This window comes from Amblyomma mixtum, chromosome 8 (genome assembly GCF_055824585.1).
Source record: "Amblyomma mixtum isolate Tamu chromosome 8, ASM5582458v1, whole genome shotgun sequence".
Lineage (NCBI taxonomy): Eukaryota > Metazoa > Arthropoda > Arachnida > Ixodida > Ixodidae > Amblyomma > Amblyomma mixtum.
In genome coordinates, this window is record NC_143019.1 from 53796188 (window position 1) to 53823776 (window position 27589).

Sequence of the window (27589 nt, forward strand, 5' to 3'; positions counted from 1 at the left end):
GAGTCAAAAAAGAAAAAGGCGCCGCAGTGGAGAGAGGGGCTCCCGATTAATTTCGACCACCCGCTGTATTTCTTAATGGGACACTGAAAACAAACAGATGTTGTCCTGCATCGATTTTATAAGCTAGAAAACACCAAAAAAACGAAATGCAAGTGCCGCCATCACCGGCCGATTTTGCAACTAAAATGCGGGCGTCGACACCAATTTTTGTGGCCGAATCCCGGAGGCTACGCTACACCGCCACACACTTCAAAACGGTGATCACGGAGTCCTTTTCGGTAGAGACCTCGGTTTGAATAGACCAGTGGGAAGATGTTTTAAGTCCGATTTTCCAGCCGACAAATGCGTATTTTGCTGCCGGACAAACGTCATCACAGCCAGAGAGAGCCTCAGTATCAGCTTCCACTAATAATAATTGGACGGAGTTGTTCTCACGTTCCAAGTCGCGTTCACGCGAGGAGGGCTTGCTTTGTTGGCGCTTTACCTCAACTGCAACGCAGCATACATTCCATACTGGGTAGTGTCTTCTGAGAGAATGCGCAGACAAAACTAGTAAAAAAAAAAAAGTTGGTGGACACTTAAGCTCCGCCTTCCAGGGTCTGACGCTACAGCGGTTGCTCTTGACGACGCAGACGCGGACTCTGCTTCCTCTTTCACAATCATTATACGTGAAAGACCACAAGACACACTAATAGAGCCCCGCTTTAACCAAACCGTATGAACGTGTCTGCGTGGCGTAATGGTAGCGAGTCTGACACAGGGCCCGAGGTTCAGGGAGTGTCCGATGCGCCGCTGGTGCGGCTGGCGCCATCTATGGGAGCCTCGCATAATCTACTAGTCCTGGCTTTTCTGTCACGCCGACGGCAACGCAGACACCGACTTTTCTGCGACACGCGGACTTTCGCGCTTTCGCGTAACAAAAAGCATCGGAGTGCACTGACAATTACTGCACAAAAAAAAACACGAAGCCAGAGGAAAGAAAGCACCTTATCATAGCTTTGACAGGTGTATGATGAAGCATGCGATTCGCCTCCGAATCGCCTAGAGTCGTTACAACAACACGCGACTGCCACAAAACCAGTATACGCAGCATTATTTTGTTCTCCGCACTAAGCAAAAAGCTGATACCATTGTTGAAAACTGCGCAAGGCCATTCCTGCACTTTTATCTTAAACCAACACGACATTCGTAGCGTGAGCGTGGAATCGATTAACGATAGTTCCAATCTGCCATCGCTACCATCGCGTCGCAATGAATCCCGGTTTAGTCTGTTTTCCCGCGGCCGTCCGCTTCAGTGGAGGATGCGAAAAGAAAAATTTACGGGGCGCTTAATTGCACTGCGTTTACAGTGCGTTAGCTTTAGAAGCCCTTGTGCACTGCATAGCGATTTCTGTGGCTGCGAAGTTTCTGGGCGAACCTTGCTCACTAGTCGGAAAGCCACCACTTTTTTTTGTTTGTTTGGTGCCATCCAGCTACATAGTCAGATGTGGCGTCATGCGAACTTGCAGAAGAGTACCATGAGGAAGGCAGGAAACTCAGTTCTGGTCGTAACTGTTCATTTTAAATGGGGAAGAGCGTGGACCTTGTACGGTCTTTTTTTTTTTCGTCACATTTTAGTTGGCAGGGGGGGGGGGGGGGGGGGCGTGATAAGTGGCTCTTCCGCGTACAATACCTTACATACTCCGACACCGGCCAGCGCTCACAGTGGGGTTTCTAAAGTTAAAGCATTAAAAATCCAGAACCCACTGCTCTTTCCCATACTCGCGCGCAGAGTCCAACTAGCCAAGAGTAGGGGCGTTAGCAACGTTGACTATATTAAGCTAAAACCGTCAAGAGACAGACCATCGCCTAGAGCAGCCTAAATTTGTGCCCCGCCTCGGTGGCTCAGTGGTTACGGTGCTCGGCTGCTGAACCGAAAGACGCGGGTTCGATCCCGGCCGCGGCGGCCGAATTTCGATGAAGGCGAAATTCTAGAGGCCCGTGTGCTGTGCGATGTCAGTGCACGTTGAAGAACCCCAGGTAGCCGAAATTTCCGGAGCCCTTCACTACGGCGTCCCTCATAGCCTGAGTTGCTTTGGGCCGTTAAATCCCAATAAACCAAACCTTACATATTCCGACACCGGCAAGTGCTCACAGTGGGGTTTCTAAAGCTATTAAAAATCCAGAACCCACTGCCCTTTCCCATACTTGCGCGCAGAGACCAACTAGCAACGTTGACTATATTGAGCTAAAACCGTCAAGAGGCAGACCAGACCTTGAGATCTCACACGGCAGTGATTGCTGCCTGCCAGAAAAGGTACACAGCAATCATCAGCAACTGTCCTCCTCGTTTCGTCACAACTACAGTTTGGTTTGGTTTGGTTTATGGGGTTTAACGTCCCAAAGCGACTAAGGCTATGAGAGACGCCGTAGTGGAGGGCTCCGGAAATTTCGACCACCTGGGGCTCTTCAACGTGCACTGACATCGCACAGCACACGGGCCTCTGGAATTTCTCCTCCAAAGAAATTCCAGCCGCCGCGGCCGGGATCGAACCCGCGTCCTTAGGGCCAGCAGCCGAGTACCATAACCACTGAGCCACCGCGGCGGCACAACTACGGTCGCGAAGCCTCCCCCGCTGCCACGAAACGGCGCACTCATTTGGGCGCGCCGTTCTTGCAGCATCTGTACCACACACACCAAGGTCTAAAGGGTGACCCAGAGGGAAGCACAAAAGAAACGAGGGTTAACTGTGGATTTTCACGCCACAATGCAGCGCGCCTCCATGCAAGCCGTAGCGGGGCGGCGGTGGCTCAGGATTAACTACGAACACCCCGTAAGATTCCTCAAAGTAGGCCGAAATATGAGCGCGCAAGGATGTCTTCGAGCACTTCGTCTTCGTCGAGGTGCGGCCGCCGGACCCGGAAATCGACCCCGTGAATTCTCCTACTCAGCAGCAGCCTAGATTCCTGTCAAAGCCCTCCAGCGCGGGCGGGGGAGTCAACCCCGCACACAAAATCCACCGGACAGTAGCTGCCCACGGAAAATTTTCGCAAAGGCGCCAACCCCGCCGCCGCTCCTGAAGCGGTTTACACAACGCCAGCGGCCGAGAAAGACAACGCGCATTGTTGCGGCGACGGTAAGCACGAGGTCACCGCTTTTTTTTTTTTTCTTTTCTCGCTCAGACCTAATTACAACCCCTTTGCCCTACCTCGCCAGGCTTTCTCTCTTCAGCTGCAGCAGCTGAAGAGACAGCGCAAGTAAAAAGCGTGGCAGGTCTCCGTCCCGCTCGCTGCCTCGCTTTTTTCTTTTTTTGCCGATCGTTTATTAGACACGCCAGCTACACAACGCGCGCGCGCGCGTATATGTGTGTGTGTAGTTAGTCGCCCGGCTAGCCGTAGCTGCGGCGGCAGCCGCGCCAAAGGAGCAACGACCTCCGTGCGTCCGTCTCACCCTCTTCCACGGCGCGGCCGGCCGCCGCTTCGAAGTGCTGCGCCGCGGACTACGCGGCGCAACAAACCCACTGGCCACTGGTGCGCGGGAACCAGAGCAAAGAAACAAAGCGGGCCTACATGCCTATACCTTCCCTCTTTCGCTGCTCGCGGATACTACACCGCTAGGAGAGAGGAGGAGGAGGAAAGAAAAACGAAACGAGGAGCGCGGGGTGAGCTTGTAAAATGAATGGTACGACACTGACAGTCCTCGCTTCACTGCTGCCCACAGCACGGCTGCAAGAGGCTGCTTGCTGGCTCTACGGTTCCAGCGATCCGGTAAAGGGTGACGAGACGTGCGGTTGGAACGAACACGTGCTGACTTCTGGCCCCAACACCGCCATCATCATCATCATCCGCGATGTAGCTGACAATGAGGTGGTGCAGCGCGAACCAGATGAAATACAAAACAGCATCTCAAAAATTTGAAAAGGCTTTGCACGGTAGGTTTTTTTTTTTTTTATGTGTGAATAACACGGTGGAAAACTTGGCCGCTGTGGCCAGGAAGCTACGTCGACCTGATAAAAAGGGAAAGGTCACAAATTAAAAGCGAAATCTAAAATCTGGGTTATGCCCACTGTGCAACAAAGGCCGCTCCCAATGACCTACATAGTGAACCTCGATCTTTCGGCAGACCTGGCCGCCCTTATACACGGAGAACTTAACCTCACTTGTACACTTCCCACTTTCCCAATCTCCTCCCCCCTTCTCTTCCTAGGCTACATTATGTCACCCTTGGTATGACACAATACAGGATCACTTTTTTTGGGGCCACGTCCATCTAGTGTCTACACAGCCTCGCACAGAGAGAACAGCGTATGTAAATGTGGTAGAACATTTGCAATATGTAGGTATAATATGTAGGTAGGTAACTAGAGGATGCAATTACAGATGCGAGAAGTGGGGCCATAAAGGGTACAGCACAAACTGCCAAATTTCACGACAAAGAAAAGAGAGAGTGAAGAAACAAAGGTAAGTAGGGTTAACAATTTACAAGGTACCGTTTTACAACCTTGCACTGCAGAAAGGTGGGGGCGATTCAAAGGGGAACGACTGAGTTAAAACGACGGTCTTGCACGAGACAGAGAAACTCTCAAGGTAGACTCCCACCTGCCTGCCTCATGACGTTGCTCATCACTTGCATGTACTTAGTTAATTTCATTAGACATATACTAATGTGATAGCGCTAAGAAGCTCGTGTCTCAGAAAATCCGCTGTCGGCATTGACCGTGAGCAAAAAAATCCACGAAAAATCCCCACAGAAGCAACCTAGGAAGAAGGTAGGCCGTCTAGGTCACGTGACCTTGTGGAGTCATCACAACCTGCCTACACAACCGGCCGCGAGAGGTTTCTCGTGAAGGGCAATACGGGTCGCACAAGCACCACCGATAGCAGCACCTACCATCACGTGGCAGTGGCGCATCGCTTAGCCGCTGCGCCACTGCAAGAAGAGTGGTATGAGGACTCCCAAGGATCTATATATGAATGTGAAGTGGAGAATGACCAATTCTGCACATATATGGGAATTAACCCATAACGCTATCGCGTCATACCCTTAAGGCGGAGCTTATGTGCCCCTTTAATTTTTTCTTTTCCTTCCTAGGAAGCTGGGGTGGAAATACAATGCATTATGATGTTCTGATAGCCAGAAACAATATGGACTCTCCATTTTTTTTTTTTCTGGCATCTCAACCTTACACAATCTTCCCAGAGGTCTACAACAAAACCAATGGCAAAAAAAAGTACGAGATGCAGGTATACACAACTAATTTGTGAGGAAATTCTGCACATGGCAGGAACTCTGCCTTTGCGAATGCAAAAAAAAAAGGGGAGGGAATAATGACTGACCAGAACTTTACCATGTCTCACTTTACCTTCCCAAACCCCCTGACTTCGACCACAGAGGGGCTACTTTCAAATACGACAGATATGGTTACACTAAGAAACAGATCATCCACACACAACCAATGACATCAATGCCAAATAGAATATCTCAAAGCTGATGCACACATAAGCATGACTCCACTTTCTGGTGACATGCCAAAACTAATTTCGAGCTTGTCAGCACGCACTAATCATGCCATAAATAAGTAAAGACCAGCTGAACAGTACAACTAAAAACATGCTCGCTTTGCTCATGTAACATGCTCGCTTTGCTCATGTAACAATGAAATGAGGCAGGGGAGCAACAGGCTGCATTCAAGCCAACGCCAGTGAAGAGTCAGCAGCTCTACACCTTCGATTATTATCGCCATGATAGGCATAAGGCCATGAGAACAAACCCCACCCCCGCTGCCAAGTATCAATGCTACAGTTATAAACAGGGCGCATCAGTTAAAAACATGCCAGTTTCAAAGCTACACCTCAAATGCTTGGCATACCTGCACCCTATTTCCAGAGGCTTTTAATAGTGATGCGTTGCCTGTGACCCCTTGCCTCAGCCAATATGACCATACTGAGTATTCCATTTTACAGTAACCAGGGGGCGCAACAATCTGCTGATTTCCAAGTTTCTAACCAATCAACGCATTGAATTTTGAAAAACATGGAGGCCACCAAGAGTTCTGCCGCTCATATCACGAGACTGCTCAGAGGTCAAATCTAGTACTTGTAACCGAGCACGCAGCTTGTTCGAAGCACAAGATGTTCTCCCTCACGCACGAACGCACAACAGCAAGCAAAGGCGCCTTCAGAAAGCCATTACAGCCGAGAAAGGACAGGGGCAGTATGCCGATCTACAATGCACAACCGAGCCCAGGTGCACAATCCCTTACTGCTGACCAGACAATGAGTTAGGCAAAGCAAGGCAGAGGGGGGCACACAGCTGCATGCATCCGCGTCTCGCCATAAAGTTTCGAATGCCGTTCGAAAGGCAGCTACAAGGATCCTTAGCCATGCTTGGGCCGGCCAGGCACACACGGGAGGGCAGGGGCAAACAGCACACGTGTGCAACCTTTCAAGGGGAGAGACAATGGACAATGGCCAAAAAGACGCATCCGCCTGCACAGGAGCTCCAAACGCTCCGTGACGCAAACTCCGCTCGAGCAGGAAAACCAAGATGCTTAACGGACAATGAAGAAATGAGGGCCACATACAGTACCGTCAATAAGTAAACGGCCACACACAGCACAGGCAGCCAGTATAGATTCACGGCCAACAAAACAGTGAAGAAGTGCAATTTAGTATAATCAAGAATCCTTCTTAGAATGCTGAACGATTTAACAATTCATGCATCCTTGTCAGCACTCTCTAGAGTGGATAACAGCTTGTCTTTCGAACACATACACGTCTCTCATCTTTGCTTATGAGGCGGTTCCTCATCTTATACTCAAAGGAAGCGCGTACAGGTAAAGAAGGGAGGCATCCAAAACCACCAACACAACGAACTTCCACATCATATCTGGACTCAGACTACATAAAATTATCAAACAACCATCTGCCAAACAGATCTTATCAAAAAGCCATTATCAAACAGATCTTATTTGGCAGAAGCTCCTGTTCCATGTCCGCATATTGACTTAATTACTTGCTTCTTTGTTTATTCTAAAGAATTTCTTACGATATGTCATTTCAATACGCACAACTGCATTTTACTCATATATGCTATTCATATTTAAACTGGTGCGTTTTAATTATTGTGCCCTGGGATCATCAGTTGTGTTCCCCACTTATGTAATGCCCCATTTAACCCCAAGGGTACATAAATGATGACGATGGTGATGATTTTCTGGCCCTAAAGGCCCAACTGAGAAGTGTTCTTTAGTCGGATTCACAAAAGCTGACCAAATCTTCACTGCAAAACTCCACCCAATACCACAATCACCAACGTACCTGATGCCTCAACAACCCAAAAGTAGTACAGGAACGCTGCCTGAATAACAAGCAGTTCAGTAAACAAAAGAAGCAAGCCTAAAAATCTCAGAAACGCAACTAGTCCAAAAAGCCATTCACTGTGAGGAGTCATATTGAAGGGAATTAACTACACCAAATTATTTATGAGAAAGAACACGGCAAATGCGCTACTGCACAAAGCTGATATGTCGGCTCAATATCAAAAAAAAAGCAATGTTTTACTAAGGCACATTTTAGTACTGGCAGAGATCATCGAGGGAAAACCTCAACTATTAGCAAAGCTAGAAAATAATTGCGACTTCCCCTTATCCCATTTCTACCAAGGCTCTGTTCCAACAACAGATACAAATTAGGAACGTTACGATGTTTGGGGTATATGCAGCTTAAAATTCAACACTTCTGACACAGGTCAGAAGCCAGACTAGCAAGCAATTAGTAGTTTCTTCTGCTTTTCCAGAGTATCATAGAGTAAGTCTCTTTAAGCCATAAAAGCTTATTAGGGGCAAGAAAAACACGTGCTTGATAATGAAAATGGCTGATTAAGCTAGTTGGCCTGATGTCTTGAAAAGGAATAGCATGCACAGGCAATGGACAAAGGGAGAACATGACAACAAAAAAAAATTGTCCCTGGTCTCATCTAGTGAGAGTGAACAGCCTGAACAACCCTACCCCTCAGACTGCAGGCTGAATACAATTCGGGATAAACTGTATTTGGTAGCGAGGACGTTATCATGCACATGCAGATCTAAAACCCCTTGCCGATCTAAAACCAGCTCATCAAGTGTCTCCTCGCACCAGTCACAGCAAAGCCGTTTATCCCCCCCGCGCACGCACCACTGCGCACCTTCATTCCTTCTTTTCCCAGACTGCAGTAGACTGGAATGGCCTGCCTGCCGATGCCGCACTCCACACCAGCCCCGTCCATTTTAAAAAAGCCATTGAAAATGTTGTTTTAAACCCCATGTCATTCATTCCAGACTCATTTTTTGTATTGTTTCCCCTCATGTAATACCCCTATTCAGGGGCATTTGAGGTGTACAAGAAATAAATAACAGGAATGCAACTAGGCGTGTTCAGCTAACATTCATATTCCACTTGCAGCATGCAGTTAAACTACCACAGTTCTGTCCAAATGTACTTTCCCTAGATGCCCCTGAAAATGTTCCAAAGCCATATTCCATGCACAACATTCCTGAACACAACAGCGAACAACAGTTAAAGTTACCGGGTATTGTCCCTATGCCCTTTAGCACTTTGCTTAAAGCATGCGTCAAAGTGGCTTACGGCTGGCAAATTCTGGTACACTGACAAAATAGCTGCACGATCAAAAACAAAAAGTCCGAAACAGTACCAAAGGCAAGGAAGAAGAAATTGGGACTGTGGAATCGGTGCAATCAGGCAACCAGGGCCCACTTCGAAGGCAAGACGGCATGCATGTGAGACATCACTGTCTCTCATATACTATTTCACTATGTGCTCTCTTTAAGCTGTAGCTAGCTTCACAGAGCCAAGACTAACAAGGCTACAAAACCAATAGAGGTCAGTAGCCCTGCTACCAGTAATGCAAATAATCTGTAGTATAAACGAGTTGAACAATTAACACTTCCCAAGATCAGCACCACGAAGACGGAGCACATTTCCTAGTTATCAATTCCAAACCAAACCTATGTCCTTCTGCATTTGCTTTAATGCGGTAAAAAGCCAGGAAAATGACTAAGCTATCGATCAAAGAAATTGGGTTAAAAAGGCTAATATATTCAGGTGAACGAAATGACAAAAAATGCTAATTTCTACAATTTCGAATCGACCTCCTGCATTTAAAGTTCAAGGGCTGATTAAAATGCAATATTTCAAGGAATTCAGCTACGTGAAGTAATAAAGCTCTCCAAGGAAACTTGCAGGCCTCTAATTAAGAGGAACAAAAATTGTTTCGGAAAACAAAGACTAACAACAACTAAGGCCGCACCTCAGGCCACGTGTACATCATACTATACAAGTTGAAATCACAGCTGAGTCACGCATAATGCAGAAACCAAGCCCGAGTATTTAGCCGCATGACACGTGACCTGGCCCACACCCTCCGAGGAGAACTATACCACACCGGCGAAAACCATCACAGTAACAAATCAAGCTCACAAGGGACCAAAACAGCAAAAGAAAATCATCTATAGACAAGCCACTCAGGCATATCCAGCTACCCTGACTTATCAAATAAAGCAGTCCTGAAACTAACTTATTTGTACTGGTCAAGGCATATGTTACTACGGGTTGCTAGGACTCAGAATACAACCTTAACAGCTCAACACTCATGCCACTGAACTAACCCTACCAAGTAGCTTCCCTTTCCCTACAAGCAGCGTGAACTTTTGCTACACTATTAAAACCAATGCACTGTGCCATTTCACAACTTCTTATTCTCTGTAACCAGTGTGCCAAATATTCCTGCAGTCACCGAAACATGGCAGTGTGCTCCCACTTTTCTGAAGCTCATTCGTAAATAAATGTCAGAGGTCACGGATTGCAGTAGATATTAAGAAAGGTGCGAAATGAATACAAAAGATGCCCAGGACACAAGTCATCCAAACAGAGCAGTTTACACATTTGCATCATCCTAACAATTGAAACAACATACAAGTGCCCCGCCACGGTGGCTCAGTGGTTACGGCACTCGAGTGCTGACCCGAAAGTCGCGGGTTCGATTCCGGCCACAGTGGCTGAATTTCGATTGAGGCGAAATTCTAGAGGCCCTATACTATACGATGTCAGGGCACGTTAAAGAACCCCAGGTGGTCGAAATTTAAGGAGCCCTCCATCACGGCATCCCTCATAGCCTGACTCACTTTGGGACGTTAACCCCCAATAAACCGAAAAATACAAGTGGTGTCGAGGTCTCATACAGGCGATTAAATGCCACAGGCATCAATCAACAAGTACAAAGCTGTATGCTCGTTGACCAGAGGATGCATATAAAAAATGTCAACAGTCTTTGAACCCCAGAGAGGCACAGAAAATATTCCTAATACAGTGTTTTCATGGCCACAGAGAGAAACATTTTTTACAGGAGATAATTTTACTAAGTAGAAAACATGCTACCAGTGGGAGCCAAACATATGACATATAGTGATCTATCTATTCCTCCCTAAGCAGCATCTTCCATACCCTTGTAGCTAAGAGAAACCATTTAGATGGTGATGTTTTACAGCAAAGTGTGCCACTTGGTCTTTTCTTACTATCTCTCCCCCTTTCTTTTTTCTCCCTGTCCTTTTATTCCCGCTAGCCGCAGCTCAGGTGCTTCAGGTTTAGATGGAAGATAGCTAGCAACATCTTCTGCGTCCATTGCTATAATTATATTTTCATTAATAAATAGCCACTAACAACAACAATACAATTTTCCGGAACTGATAATGATGATCCCTGAAGCTGGCGAAAAATACCGCACTGAAGACAGAGTGACTGGACACGTAAAGAAAACAGCAAAAGAAATAAATGCAAATAAAGTGAACATTCACTCACAACTGTTTATTCTGACAGCTCAAGTCTGAGCTTAATTTCTCACAAAGAGCACTTGTCGTATAAGCTTCATTTTTTTAGCTGCTTAGCTTTAGCATCCAATCATTTTCAAGTTTTCATTAGCTGCGGACTACGAACCAGTCCCCACGCAAGCTTTGCCCAACCACCGCAGATACGCATTTCTTGCCAGTAAGTCCAGATTTTTTTTACGAAATTCTCTCGACAATGCGATTTAGCATTCACTGACGTGAGCCTTCTTACACTCCACTCGTAGCTCTCACTATTCTCTATGCGGCTTAACCCGCAGATGCTTAGAGCGCATGATAAATAACTCCCGTGGCTCGACCACACTGTATGCATCATCCAAATGCAACCTACACCACCGTTAATGCAAATGCAGTGAGAACAGTTAACTGAAAAGGCAATTTGGCTGCCATCGTTTAAAAATTTAGCACCACGACGTCACATACTAAATTAAGTGGCTGAATGCCACAACGTATGAGCATGTAGCTCAAGTTCAGGCAGAAAATTTACGAAGAAACTGAAGTTAATCACAGCTGAGTAACTTTCTTGTGCAGAAACCACACAACAGTTTCGGTGAGTGAGCAAACGCATTCTGTACCATCAACGTGCAATTCAAATTGAGCTGCGCGATGTACAGTTTGCGTCAATACAAGAGAAGACGTGCTTGCCTTAGACTGAGCGTGAAATGCATGCATTCGAGTGACACAGCGCATGTAGCCTTTTTTGCTTATCATGCATGCATACTACAACCAGCCGCGAGATGTGAAACATTATTTTGTGTCGGCGAGCGCAATTCACCATAACGAAGCTCAGGGCCTCGGGCGAGCACCTCTGTCGAGACCAATACACAGGTTACAAGCCATACAACTCACATCCAATGCCGTCACGCAGTTCTGTGCGAGATCATGTACAGGTAAGAAATGAAAGAAGCCATTATAAGCATATGATAACAATGCCTGAAAAGCAAGAAAGCACCTCAACATGAATTTCAACAGTATGCATCCCCGTTGCAGTCAAACATCAAAGGAGGTTGTGCTTTCTTCACTCAACAACAATTCATGACTAATTTGAATATCAATACAATATTCAAATCAACATATAATGATAAACACATTACTGCTTAGGCAAAACAGAATTCAATATGCTAAAAAAACTTCAACTTCCTAGGGATTTTATTGCACTCGGGTTTATACCAACAGGTCAACGGCCTCAGTTTAAAAGACTAAGGACTTGTAGACTTCAATCCCACAAACATTATGTCTCTACAAAGAATATTACTGCTCCAACTGACGGGAATTGAATAACGGTGCAAGAATTGTAAAATAAGAGCCATAAAGCAATTTTCAGTCAGTACTACAACGAGCCAATTTGAGTTTTAACGGCCGAAACTGCTCCCAAACTTGCTGAAAGCTGTGATTATTACCGTTAGGCAACTGAATTACAGTCATAAAAACATTACATTAACAAATTTGTATCCAGAGGAGGATTTCGTCAACACATCGCAAGTATCCGCTTTACCATACCCAAGGGATAAAAGCTCGGCAGCACATCTTTACTTGGAACAGCTGGATCAATAACACCGGTTAAGGATTATCAACGCCCGCTCACACACATGTGTTCGCGGAACACATGACGCAGACAACCGACACGACAACAAACCACCGTCGACTCGTGTTTCACCGTCTCTGCCACATACGGAAGTAAGGCCGGGGCAAACTGCTAACCAATGCTCCTGTCACAGCGTCACTGTCGGCCCATCGGTAAACAAAAAGGCGCCATACAACCTGTGTTTCGGCAAGAAAGCGTCAAATCGGCGTTCGTAAACTAATATCTCGTGACACACCACCACCGATACAGACTAACGGACGCGTCAATCATAGCAGGCTAGGCAACTCAAAAACGCCGGTGCTGATCAAACGGTTTTTTACGCGTGGAGTTCGGCGAGCTATCCGCGAAACTCAATCTTGCCCTTTCGAGTCAAAATTCAGCGAAAAATCGCCACCCGCACGCCGAAAGTTGTCGCAAAAGCCAACTGTTTACATTCCCGCTCGCTGCCATGCGGTGCTCTTGTAGAGACTGGCGCGAGCGCCGGACTTGGTCCGAAAGGCACCAGACATGCTCCGAATCATGCGAAGGAACGCTCGGACTCTCTCAAAAGGGGAAGAAAACGCGGGTAATCAGTGCCGGAAGGCGAAGAAAGCACGCGCTAGAGCGAGACCGATTTCAGCTGCGAGACCCGTGCTCGCTCGCTCTCTTTGCACACGGGAAAGCGACACTTCGTGACTCACCCGGCGGCGCGGTCTACAACTCCCTTCCGTTGGTACGAGTATGGTGATGCTCCGGGGAGCAACGGGAACAGGTTCATTACGCGTCTAACACCGCGGAATGGGGCTAAAGATTAGGCTTAACACGCAAGACGCTCTCGAGACGGATCACACAGATGCTCGGCCGCGGACACACACGCACGTCGCGCGCGCGCGCGCGCACATACACACACACACGTTACGGTGCGATAGGCCTAATGGCAGTGGAAAAATAGGTCACCCGATTCAACAGGAAAACTTCGCCTCGAAGGCGAAAGTGAATCGAAAGGCGCACTTACTTTTGCTCCGCTGCGTCTTTCGCGATCACGAACATGTCATCGCCTTGACGAAAGGCTACTTTGTAGCCTTTTTGGGATTAACACCAAAGTATCACTTTTCAGCGAGCACCCACATGCTCCACTCATGTCGTGGTGCGAGCACGTCACAGGAAGTTGTTTACAAAGTACGTCATCGTTATTCGTGACGTTACACGCGTATTTTTTTAAACCTTTTCGAACAATTTCTGTTTACCCGTAATTTACAGGTCATTATGTGGTTTCTAAAATACGTGCCGTGCCTCGAACGCGGCGTCCACCAGAGAAACAGCTAGAAATGTGCCTGGCGTCGAGCCTGCGTCATCGCGCGCCAAACGGAAGGCGGATTTGAACGGCGGCACGACAGCTGTTTGCGGGTCGGCGCTGGCTGCGGCGGCTGCAACCTTTGCAGCTGCTCGAGCTGACGCCCACAAAATGCGGCTGGCGCTGAGCATTGTTCGAACGCTGGCGTCCAGCGTCAGCGGAAGCGCCGACGACCTGTCCCACGCCACAGTGGGGCTATGAACTCGAAATACTGCTTGTTTCCTGGGGGTCGTGTAGCGAAGTTTCCGCGGCGAAATAAAATGTGGACGGCGCGCGCGCTCGTTCCATAGCCCAACTGCCGCATTCTACACCCTAGATTTTAAAAGTTCGTGTGCTTTTCTTTTAATGCCATGGCATTTAGGCTATCTTACAAAAAATTTCCAGCTTCTGCGTAACGAAATTTCCTGGTGACGTGACAGTCACGTGACCCTGGTGTACAATTCACAGACCACCGCGAAATTTGAAATTCCTCGCAATTTTCTGATTATCCGGCACGTGACCTTGTGACGTCTTAACAACCTGCTCACCGTGGAAGGCGGCAATCAGCACATCAGATTGCGATCAAACTGCCCACCGTTGCCAAATTCGACGAAGCTGCCGCCTGCCCACCGTGGAGCTGCACGTCGTAAAGAAGGCAGATATCTGAACTGCGCATGGTCCGAGATATGACGCTTGAAGGCATATAAGATGTGTTTCCTTTCATATGAACTCAGTCGCGAGCATGCGCTTGTTGTGTGTACCTTCACGTCCTCTTTTTTTGTGTGCGCAGTATACTTGGAAGCTGTATCTTTCAAGAGCGTTCGTCCGTGTTCCGCATCCAGAGCTCACGGTAGTAGCGGTGGTTTGTTAAAATACTAATTAAAAGGAGGGAAAAGATTTTTGCTAGCCCCGGCATCTGCCATCGCTGCTGGAAGCACCTGAGCTGGGGCAGCGGAAACAGAGTGATAGCAGACAGGCTGGATTAATGGAATGAAAAAGGTAACAGCCGGAATTGAGAGGGGGGGGGGGGGGGGGTTGAGGTGCTATATAGAAGTATTCTATTTACACAATAGCATATGTACAGGCGCGGACAAAAGTAAACGGAGCACGCAACTCTCTTCGAATATTTTTCACGCGTCACCTAATTGAAATTTCCAGCAGTGGTACGCGCATGCTGGTAGCGGAGGTTGGTGGGCTTTCTTGCAGACAAACAACACTTCTTCATTACCAATGGAGAAAGCGTGATTGTACTTTGAACGCAATAGCGTGCTCCGTTTACTTATGGCCGCGCCTGTACAGGCCAGAGCTCATCAAAAAGCCGTTTCAGGCCGGTGCCCAATGGTCATATAAACTCCTTTAGATGTCCCATGAACATCCAGAACGTCCGCAGGACATCCATGGGAGTTTATTGCCCACTGGGTGTTAACTTCAAATGTTTGACGTTCACGCTGGTAGCTTGCGACTTGCTACCAGCTTTCATCGCCCTGAGACGTCTCGGCGTAGCACCGACAGTCCACCTTGTTGAGCATGTCTAACGTTAATAGGTTCACGCGGATATCCTGGACGATGACTAGTTCCTAGACTAACGTCTCCTGCATTCGAAAAATTTCTTCTTGAATACTACAACAAGCGGCAACGCTTAATAAGAACGAAGCGGCTTTTCCCCGTCAAAGGACCCCCCCCCCCCCTTCCAGCCAATGGCGTCGGCCGATTCTCATGAACATGCTAGCTTGACAATGCATAGGGGACGCCATTGACTGAAAGGGGGTCATTTGAAGGGAAAAAGCCGCTTCATTCTTCAGTTGTATCCGACTGTAGATTGATTACATGTTATTGTCATTAGCCCCCAAAAGTTAGAGGACATAATAGTCTGATTCTTTAAAACAGCGCAAAAGACAGGGACACAGATAGAAAAGACACTCACAGCGCTGCCGCCAAACGAGAGATGAAGCTTACAAGGATAGACATGCAGGCTATAGTTGGTGAACCATGATTCTTTAAAACAGCGCAAAAGACAGGGACACAGATAGAAAAGACACACACAGCGCTGCCGCCAAACGAGAGATGAAGCTTACAAGGATAGACATGCAGGCTATAGTTGGTGAACCATGATTCTTTAAAACAGCGCAAAAGACAGGGACACAGATAGAAAAGACACACACAGCGCTGCCGCCAAACGAGAGATGAAGCTTACAAGGATAGACATGCAGGCTATAGTTGGTGAACCATGATTCTTTAAAACAGCGCAAAAGACAGGGACACAGATAGAAAAGACACACACAGCGCTGCCGCCAAACGAGAGATGAAGCTTACAAGGATAGACATGCAGGCTATAGTTGGTGAACCATGATTCTTTAAAACAGCGCAAAAGACAGGGACACAGATAGAAAAGACACACACAGCGCTGCCGCCAAACGAGAGATGAAGCTTACAAGGATAGACATGCAGGCTATAGTTGGTGAACCATGATTCTTTAAAACAGCGCAAAAGACAGGGACACAGATAGAAAAGACACTCACAGCGCTGCCGCCAAACGAGAGATGAAGCTTACAAGGATAGACATGCAGGCTATAGTTGGTGAACCATGATTCTTTAAAACAGCGCAAAAGACAGGGACACAGATAGAAAAGACACACACAGCGCTGCCGCCAAACGAGAGATGAAGCTTACAAGGATAGACATGCAGGCTATAGTTGGTGAACCATGATTCTTTAAAACAGCGCAAAAGACAGGGACACAGATAGAAAAGACACACACAGCGCTGCCGCCAAACGAGAGATGAAGCTTACAAGGATAGACATGCAGGCTATAGTTGGTGAACCATGATTCTTTAAAACAGCGCAAAAGACAGGGACACAGATAGAAAAGACACACACAGCGCTGCCGCCAAACGAGAGATGAAGCTTACAAGAATAGACATGCAGGCTATAGTTGGTGAACCATGATTCTTTAAAACAGCGCAAAAGACAGGGACACAGATAGAAAAGACACACACAGCGCTGCCGCCAAACGAGAGATGAAGCTTACAAGGATAGACATGCAGGCTATAGTTGGTGAACCATGATTCTTTAAAACAGCGCAAAAGACAGAGACACAGATAGAAAAGACACACACAGCGCTGTGTGAGTCTTTTCTATCTGTGTCCCTGTCTTTTGCGCTGTTTTAAAGAATCATGGTACACACACAGCGCTGTGTGTGTCTTTTCTATCTGTGTCCCTGTCTTTTGCGCTGTTTTAAAGAATCATGGTACACACACAGCGCTGTGTGTGTCTTTTCTATCTGTGTCCCTGTCTTTTGCGCTGTTTTAAAGAATCATGGTTCACCAACTAGCCTGCACGTCTACCCTTATAATAGTCTGGTTAGCCAGAATATCTTTAAAAAAAACTTGAGATAAGGAAGTAATTGCTCATTGACGTCCACCCAAGCGCAGCCATACGGCTACAAAGGAACGCTATACAGCTTTCTCAGAAACTTCGTAGTTAAAGAAAAATTCGTTGGTCAAATCATATTTGACCGACACAGTTCGCACTTCGAGTTAGATCAATTCGCTCTCGCCCTACCGTAAGCTTGCCGTCCCGGTTAGCTCACTATAAAGAAAAAAAAAAGTCCCGGTTAGCTCAATTAGTAGAGCGACTGCTGTGGTGAAGCGGGGGTCCCGGGTTCGAACCCCGGACCAGGAAAAATTTTCTTTAACAACGAAGTTTCTAAGGAAGCTGTATAGCTTTCCTTTGTAGCCGCATGGCTGCGCTTGGGTGGATGTCGATGAGTAATTACTCCCTTATTACAAATCTACTCCACCTTGAGGGATTTCCCTAAACATTTGACCAAGAAAACTTGAGAAAACTGGAGAAAACGTCGCACGAAGCATCTATTTTTCGGTACTACCTTTTTAATTATTAGTCGGGGTAAGTGAGCCAACTTGTAGTGTGTTTATGTATCACGGTCTTATGTCGGTGTATTCATCGTATTTATTTATTTGATCTACTCATCTCTAACACCAATGTATAGCGCCTGAATGAGCCCGAAAGGAAAATAGATGACCATGACGATGATGGTAGGACTTTTTTCGCTCTGCCAAAGGAAAAAGAGTTCCGACGCTACTGGCAATGAGCATCGCTTACCCGCTGCCCCGCTGCGCCAATAGAGGTGTGAGGACTCCGGAGCCGTGGCTAACGTCTTTTTTTGGTCTGCACAAGGTCGTGTCGAGCACTCAAGTTCCAAGTAATTCTGAGCACCAGGCCAGAGGAAAAGCTTGCATCCACTGGACTCCCGGCGGCACTGCGGGTCGAACCCCGGACCTCACACTTACGAAGCGGATGTTCAAACCATCAGACTACCACTGCGGTCGGGAGAGGTTTATTGAGACTTCTGCCCCTTTTTTAAAGAAGGCCCAGGCGTTCTAATTCTGGGTCTTCCACTATGGTTTCCTTGAGAGGGTCGATTTTTCATGGAAACTCCTCCTGCTATTTATTCAGAAGCATAAGCGATAACTTTTGGGGGCATTGACCGCTCTTTTGACAACTCGTCGAGCACAGTCATTTCGGCTTATCTCTTTCAAAATTTTCGTCTATAGTTTTACCACATCTTCCGCGCTTGAGTTGGTTTTTGTTTGTTTGAATTCCTTTATTTCTTTACGTGCATGGTTGCCGTAATGAGAATGGTTACTGCATGCTGCTTCGCCACATGATATTAGAAAGCTATTAAATTTTGACGACTGAAGGTAGTTCAAGATTTTGTTTTTTACTACACATAAATCTACTACCGGATGGAAGAATCATTGTAAAGCAGTTGTTTCAGAAACAATTTCGATATCATTAATTGCGGAGGTGTATGCAGCCGGGTCTAAGATATAAGTCAACTTTTTAACATTTTTCCAGCTTCATTAAAAACTTTCTCGATGTCAGGTGGGTTCCTACAGTGAACTTATGTTGGGCTTGGAAGACACAAAACAAACAGATAGCGGTCATCGTTACCCGATTAATTTACAAAAATTTGACAATTACAATTATAGTTCATCTTGTCCTCTGGCAGCAAGTTCAAATTTTGAACACCATTGATTGACGAATAATCCGTTCAGACAATTGCAAAAGTACAATAAGTCTTGAGATGGCTTTAGGTCAATTCTCTGCTTTCTGTCGCCTAACCGAAACTGCGCGGCCGGTTTCGAACCCGGGAACTACTGAACCGGAGTATGCGGGTTCGAACCCGGCCGCGGTAGCTGCTTGCGATGAAGGCGAAACGCAAAAGGCGCCCGTGAATTGTGCGATGTCAGTGCACGTTAAGGATCCCTAGGTAGTTGAAATTACTCCGGAGACCTCCACTACGACACCTCTTTCTCTCTTTCGCCGCCGTGGTGGCTCAGTGGTTATGGTGCTCGGCTGCTGACCCGAAAGACGCGGGTTCGATCCCGGCCGCGGCGGTTGAATTTCTTTGGAGGAGAAATTCTAGAGGCCCGAGTACTGTGCGATGTCAGTGCACGTTAAAGATCACCAGGTGGTCGAAATTTCCGGAGCCCTCCACTACGGCGTCTCTCATAGCCTCAGTCGCTTTGGGACGTTGAACCCCATCAACCAATCTTTCTCTCTTTCTTCTTTTACTCCCACCTTCCTCCCTTACGGCGCGGCTCAGGTGTCCGCCGAGATGTGAGACATACTGCACCATTTCTTTTCCTCAAAAACAAAAAAAAAAAGTCGAAGAGTGCAAAAGTTTCGCCTGCAATTAATGTGCGAGGGGTTGATGACCTCGTGACGACAGCGCGTGAGCTGGATCGTCACTGCTACCGTGGGCAGCGCTCTCTGATGACATTTGGCTGCACCGTGAAGGTCGCGGGTGTGTTGTCTGCCGCCTTTGTTTAGCAAGGCGGCGTTATCGCAAGGCCAACACGCCCCTTCGATCTTGGTCCTGGCAGAACACCGCCGAACAGAGGTCAATGAAATATGTTTTACGCGGGCTGCCAACCGTAACAGCGACAGCTCGAGTGGTTACGTGCATTCTCGTCACAATGCTCGGGTGTCGTCTCAAGCTCGCGTCATTCCCCGACCCATAATTGTGGGCGGAATTCCGGCGTTCTCTCAGCGCACATTTTCCAGAACCAGGTTGGATAAAACGGAGAATTTAATGATGAATACCTTTACACCTGTTGCAATTTGGCAAGTTCTTAGAAATGAAATGTCTAACATGGCCTCAATACTGTGATGTCAACATGGGTTATATGACACTCATAAATGTACATGATTTATAAAATTTTCGATAATTTGTTAACAATGCAATCTTATTGTGTCCGCTGAGCCCGAAATACACCCGGTGAAGGCAGCATGTTTCAACAAATCATCGGCATGTTTTAAGAAAAAACTTAAGGATTTCTCAATAATAATATAAGATATCGGAAGCGGGCAGAGTGGGTGAGGGAACAAACGCGGATTAAATCAAGAGGAAGAAATGGGCTTGGGGCAGAGCATGCATGTAATGTGAAGGCAACATAACCGCTGCTCCTTAAAGTGGATTCCAAGAGAAGGCAAGCGTAGCAGGGGGCGGCAGAAAGTTAGATGGGCGGATTAGCTTACGAAGTTGAAAATCTTGACATTGGCCTGAACGTACGCTTAAAATAAACTAAAAATTAAGAGCTATTTTTGTATGGGCACAGGACCGACTGTCTGCATAAAAAGGTCTGATAAAATGTGTAGTCCTCAAAAAGAGATATCTTATTGTAGACTAAAATTATCTCTTGCCTAGCTTGATATATTTTAAATTATTTAGCTTTTTGTAGAAGCATATGAGATGTAGTTGTGCTCAGTGGGTATGCGTATTTAACGTTATTTATCGGTCTTCAACAAGGCTAAACGACTTGGCGCAGTGTCTGCATTCAATATCTATGTAATGCACGGTACACTGACGCGAGCGCGAGGGAGAGAAACTCCAAGAGAAGGCAAGCGTAGCAGGGAGAGGTGGAGGGCTATATGGGCGGATAAGACTCAGAAGTTTGCAGGTATAAGGTGGCCTCAGCCGGCACAAGAAAAGGACAATTGGCTTGCCACGAAGTGACAGGACCATACTCGGTTTGACGGAGCTGTCTGAGAGATACTGCGAGGGACTAAGCATCAAGCTCTCATACATGCCTACAGAGGGAAAACTAGTGGCGCTGCACTTCACCGCCCAAGGGCACGCCGGGAAGATGAGGCTTCGTATTTGGTTCGGCTACTGTTGGGCTGAAAACAAGGATTCATCTGTAACAATACCAGTGTTCTTCTCGACGCAAACCTCCAACAAATGCTGCGAAAGTTTCCGTACCAGCCATGCACAAAACTTTTACTTGCGTTCAATTAATTGAAGAAGTGAAAACGCATTATCAAAATCATTTAATCTGCGCACAGTGAAGAGCATTGGGGTAATTGCGGCGCAGCTATCGATTCCGAGTCAGATTACGCGCATACACGTTTTCGCCCCAAAGCTAGCCAAGCCAAATACGAAACTTCATCTTCCCAGCATGCCCTTGGCGGATTAAGTGCTCTTTAAGAAACTAGCATAGACGGTGGCACTACCTTTCCCGCTTGGTAATTTTTAGAGACTTTGTGGGTCTAAACTCGATTACAGTGATTACGACAGCGGAGGTGGTCGAGTGGTTTGATCATCGGCCTCGTGTGCGGGAGGTGCGAGGTTCGAACCCCAGTGCCACCGGGTCGCAGTCGGTTTCCAACCTGTACAAGCCTTCCCCTGGCCTGACTCTCGGCTTGTCTGGCGTGAAATGCTTGCTATGACCTCACCTTGTGTAGACGAAGAACAACTTGTGCATGTCCCTCCTTGGCCACAACTGTTCTCGCACTATTAAAATTCACTGTCCCCATCTATGAGGACGAGGTTGCTCGCCGCTTGCTTGCGTAACTACTGAATAAAGCAAACGCCTTATTGGCAACAGCTGACAGTGCTGACGTTTGAATCTCGCGCTCAGAGATCAACGCATGCGCGCTGGCGTCAAGGTCAGCGCACTCTAGATGACTCCACCGGGCTCAGCGTATGCAAGCGCGCGCACGCGTGCGGAGAACGTATTAGCATAGGAGTTGCAAAAGCGGGAGGTCTTAAAAAGTCCGCGTCGCGGTTCCGAAGTGTGCCGCAGTTGCATCGCGCTCTATTCTGGTATCGCTCCAAGGAACGGCGTTGCCACTGCGCAACGTGAATTTGTGACGTCAGGAGAGGTGACGTGCGGGGATGTGCGAGGAGTGCGTTGCATCCAACTGCGAAACACTAGAAAAAATAAAATGAAACGAATATGAAGTCTTGCGTGCCAGAGCAACACCCGTGGACACTGACTCATGAGGTGCGCCGCAGGGAAGACACTGATGAGCATTCTCAGTGTCGCAGGACTGTTCTTTATATCTCCCGTGAACACATTTTCTCTGCGCGTGCATACGTGTGTGCGCCGCTCTTCTTCACTTTTATCTGCAGTAGCATACGATGCAGCTATTGTTCAGTCAACGTGCACAAGTATTTAAGCTCTTGAGTGCTGTTGCACCTCGTGGTGTGAAGGGGCTCCTGGCTTTGACGAAGCTTCGGCTACTGACCCGAAAGACGCGGGTTCGATCCCGGCCTCGGCAGTCGAATTTCGATGAAGGCGAAATTCTAGAGGCCCGAGTACTGCGCGATGTCAGTGCACGTTAAAGAACCCCAGGTGGTGGAAATTTCCGGAGCCCTCCACTACGGTGTCCCTCACAGCCTGAGTCGCTTTGGGACGTTAGCCCCACATAAACCAAACCAATGTATTATTTCGAGTCCCGTCTATCTGCCGGCGCAGTGATAGTGGCTCAGCAGTTGCAATCGACAGGCCCGCGCACTTCCTTCTTCATGCAGTCGCTCTCTCACATGCACTTCGCCTCCATTCTAGTGCGGCTGTCTGCAATTATCAGTTCTACTCCGGTGGGCAAGAATTGAGAGAACTCGAGACCTTCGCGCATTTGAGTCGTTATGGCCTGCGAACGCTACGATTATGACGTGACAGCGGTCAGTAAACTGTCATTAACCTGTAAAGTGTAAAGTTGAGCCTATAGTAAATATAAATTCACCCGTGGTCGGAGACAACTCAAGAACGGAGCGGTAAATGTTCCTCCAACGAGCCACCTATGATCACATCCTGTGGGACTGCAAAATAGAGCCACCTCCGGGTGATCTAGTTACTGCTCCTTCTCTCGAGCGGTGGGAGACCGTGCTGGCTAGCTCTGACCCCAGAACGCAAGTTTTTGCGGTGGAGTGGGCTGACAAAGTCGTCGAGGGCTGCGTACTCTCGACCAATTAACGCGGCCTCTTACCAAGCTCTTTCCGGCGAATAAAATGTTTTGCAATCAATCAATCAATCAATCAATCAATCAATCAATCAATCAATCAATCAATCAATCAATCAAAGAAGCGCCTCCAGCCCATGACGTCGACTGATTCTCCTCCTCTCCACCTTGACCGATCCCCTTGGGTAGGTATACCTATAGGGCCTGCTAGCGTGAAATCGCAGAGGATGGCAGATGAAAGGGGAATAACCACGGCTTAATCGCATTAATCGCTCCGTCATGAAAACCGGTCGACGCCGTTGGCTGGAGGGGCTCTTTTGAGAGGCATCTGCCGCTACTTTCTTGAGTTGTATCCGACTAGAAAAACAACGCAAAAAAAAACACTCCTTCAGAAAAAAAAAAAATATAGGGCGTACGCCATCCTGCGCCTCCTTCAGTGTATGCGTGTTATTCACCATTTCATTTTTATTTTAAAACTACTGCCTTCTTATACGCGAGACATAGCAGGAGTGGGTGCAAAGTTTAGTACAAGTACTTAGGTATTATTTTCGCAAACAACCGTTCTTGGAACGAACACGTAAACCACACTGCTGCCAAAGCTAGCCGTGTGTTACAACTTTTTAAAAGGCAATTTCAAGCAGGCACCTGCTGATTTCAAGGTGACACTCTACTTGACAAACGTGCGTCCCATCTTAGAATATGGTTGTGCGACTTGGGACCGGGCCCGCAACAAAAACGCTTATCAGCGAACTTGAACGAATTCAAAAACGAGCAGCAAGGTTTGTGTCCGCAAACTATTGGTGTCTTCGACTGGTCGCTCCCACGATCCGGTTCGGATTTGGCAACGTGAGAGCCGCTCTAGCTCCGAGCGCACAGCGAGACCGGTCAAGCCGAATGGTCAGCAAGTTTTCAGAGCGAAAGCGCAAGAAGGAGGGAAAGGACCTAACTTCCGGAATCGCCACACCGCAGTGGCGCTGCCGCTGCGGCTGGTGTCAACGACAGCAATCACACAGTCTGCACCGCCCACGCCGCCGTCGCCGCTAAACCTGTATCGCTGCCCCAGCAGTTCTTCGTCTCCGGCTCGCGTCGAATAGTGTCCCGTTGTACCACTCTGGATATGCCGCGGCAGCCCCCAGATGTGACAGCAACACAGACGGCGTACCCAGCTTAATGATTCGTCTGCTTTTCGACATTTCCCTCACAGAGCCACACAGCAGGGACGTTTTAACTGCGTCTAATACCTAAAGCGCCAAAACTTGCTTCTACGGATGCGTAAGAATGCCTCGCCAGACCGGTCGTGATGTGCCCTGGCTACCCTGGCTTCGCATCCGTCTCCGCGAAACGGCGGAAGTGGCTCTGTCACGTGAATACATCTCGGGGCCGCTCCGACTTTTTTCTCGGAGCGCCTCAGAGCGCTCTGAGCTGGAGGCGGGCGCTCTGAAAGAACCAGCCGAATGTAGTCAGAGCGCTTGATTTCGACCAGCCGAACGTGCGGCTGCATCTCAGAGCGCTCTAGAGCGATCTGAAACGACCAGTCGAAGACACCATATGATTTTACCAAGAGCTGCTCTCAGATGTGCAAAAATTTGGGCTGGCCTTTATTGCAAGACAAACGCAAATACCTTAGACTTAAGCTATTTTACAGTATTTTTATAGGCGCAACAGGTTTGTCTAAAGATTCATACATGAAAGCTACATTCATACATGAATGATCTAAGACCTTTGCATCGGGCGAGGGAGTTGTCGAAAAGCCTCCTCTCTGGACTGTCGGAAACCGGTTCCGCCGCCGCTTCCACCGTGCTAGCGAGGGGTGCTTACGACAGTCCAGTGAACAATATGGCAGCGCCCAGGGAGCCCTTATTGCAAAGGTCTATAGCTGTAGCTATATATCCTCGCGTTTAGATCATTCTTTAAAGGTTTAAGAATACCAGTGCCGTATAAGTGTCTTTAACTCATTTTTTCCCAGAACAGTGCATGATTGGTTGAGAAGAAGTTGTCTTAGCCCGCAATCTTCTTTCGAGAATGGTCTGTTGCGACTTTTCTTCAATTAACCTTTTTTACGTCTTTCTTGCTTTCATGATTCTTTTGTTACCAGTTTGCTCAGTATTGGAATGCGTTGTATTTTTATTGTTTGTTTGTTTTGTACACAGTGCCATCTTCATGACGATGTATGCTTTGCAACTGTATCCCGCCTGCAAAAATGCCCTCAACGGGCGCTGTAGGTACCTGAATAAATAAATAAATAAATAAATAAATAAATAAATAAATAAATAAATAAATAAATAAATAAATAAATAAATAAATAAACAGTATATACAGATATGATAAATATTCAAAACAGATCAACTGGATCACTCAACTGCACAGCAAACTCTTCAGTTATCATTGAGCGGTGCAAACCATTCAAGTTGTTCCAAATTTCTACTGTTAGTAGGAAACAAAAAAAAAGATAAAATTTTAAACAGATCATTCATTCATGTGCATGGTCTGAAAGGAATAGTGCTTAGTGGGTGGTTCCGTCAAGCCGCACTATGATGAATCTCGTTAAGCTGTCATTTGCTGTCAGCAAACTGTCTATAAATCATTAGCGATAAAAAGAGGGACATACCGTGCTGCAGAGGGAAACACCTTAAAGAGTTGAATGCATTAGAGAAGCAGAGTGGGAGAGGTCGAGCCAGAGCGCGAAAAGCCCTGTCCCCGAGGATGTCCGTATCCCCAAAACAAAGTGGATAGTGGACAGTCGATAGCTTGACATCGACACCGATGCACTTCCTTTGTTTCGCACATTCCATTCAGGTCAGCATTGACGGGACACGATAGCAAATTGAAGGTTGCTTACATCTACGGGTTACCGCTATCTGTAGTGACAAGAGACTATACTTTTGCAGACAACGGAACTTTTTTTTGTATGCCAGAAGGAAGCAAAAAAGAAATGCAGATGCCGCCACTATCGGTCGTTTCCACCATGGTTTCCGCGCGTACGCTGCGAGGACGTCAGGTGACACTTTTTATTGAACACGACACAAAGAATTACCCGCACAAATATAAGGTGCCTTCTTTATCGTTACCGCTGATGCTCTTTTATCGTAGAAGGAATACGAAAATCGTTAATGGGTTAGTGCCCATATATTCGGAATTGTTTATTTTCGATTTTACATTCACAGATTCCTAAACGACAAATATGATACGTATACGTGCACCGTTTTCCATTTGCCGGCAACTGGAGCAGGTGAGACACGTGAGTCCCGATGCCCTTCAAAGGGTTGACTCCCTGTCTCAACGTGTTGGTTGCGCGGCATCCGTATTATCGAACTCTATAAAAAATGGCCTGGCTTAGCTCATGGTTAAGCCTAGGATGCGAAGCATACCGCCGGCGGAGGCTGCGCGTCCGCAAGCGAGCGCACGAGTTGAGCCCCGGCAGCCCAGCTTTCACAGCTGTTGTGACGTCAGCGCCCCTAGCGGAAGGAGCGGGAGTTAGGCCGCCGGTGGAGGCTGCGCGTCCGCAAGCGAGCGCACGAGTTGAGCCCCAGCTTTCACAGCTGTTGTGACGTCATATCAAGTGGTGCGCCGATGTAGGTCAAGTGGTAGCTACGCGGCCGCGAGCGGCGCAGCAAGGAAGAGCTCGGTTGTGCGGCTAGTATGCTTCGCATAAAAAAAGTGCACTTAAGTCCCCTTAAGGACTTGAAGGAATTGGTGAGCGCTAAAAACCACGGAAAAAGGACGAACACACAGGACGAAGCGCTTCGTCCTAGCAACGCTAGCAACGCTGGTCGAACTGGTTTTTCCTCCCGACCTATGACTGTGCGATTGAATGAAAGAAATACTTTATTGAACTGCAGAGGAAGTCTTGTGGAGCGGGTCCGCGGCCCTTTGTCCAATTCCTCAGTGGTCTGGGCCGTCTTGCTAGCCCAGTTGCCAGAGTTAGTGCACGCAACTCCGCGGGTCGCCACCGATTCGCGCGAAGGGAGAGGCACCCGAGCTTCCTCGCTTGACCAGTCCGCGGGCCGACAGAGCGCTTCTCAATATGGTGACGCATGAACACGTGGTGCGCGGGCCGCAGGCGTACAGACCGTCGTGTGAATCGGCCTTTACATGCGGAAATGCTAAGCATTTTGAGTTCCGTTGCCTGCTCCTATAGTCGTTGCAGTGAAGCTCCGCCCACATTCAGCCTCTGCGCACAGAATTTCTCCACGACAAAAAAGTAGTCCACTGCTTAAACATTTCTTATTACCTAAACAAGAAGCTTATCACAAGAAAAAGAATTATGAGCTTTATTATTTTGATACGTGGATTGTTTGATATAGTCAAACATTAAAAAGCTGATTTCGTTTACAGTTGCAATTGGCCAGCGGAGTAATACAGGACGCCGCGGACCGCGGCCCACTGTTAGCAACTGCTGTTTTCTAAAGTTGTATCCTACTATAGTTGTCTGGGCGTCTCGTACCACGTGATCGAATACGCGACCTGCATGGAGTCTTTTGGTTAGCTATGAATGCAGTAACGTAATTAATCAGTGGTGGTTATTAATTACCAGTCAATTCATTCT

General features: G+C 47.4%; 1 protein-coding gene across 2 annotated transcripts in view; it reads right to left on the bottom strand.

The window, feature by feature from the left end:
* The window catches only part of smg (sterile alpha motif domain containing protein 4 smaug), a 171850-nt gene extending 158238 nt beyond the window's left edge, over window positions 1-13612 (bottom strand). Inside the window, exon 1 of one of the 2 annotated variants that reach the window (XM_089558066.1) lies at window positions 13457-13612. The gene's annotated coding sequence lies outside the window, so the exon portion shown is untranslated. Of the gene's footprint in view, window positions 1-13142; window positions 13307-13456 lie in introns of those variants that run through there. The other variant, XM_089558067.1, reaches the window with a different exon arrangement.
* Window positions 13613-27589: the final 13977 nt, after the last annotated feature.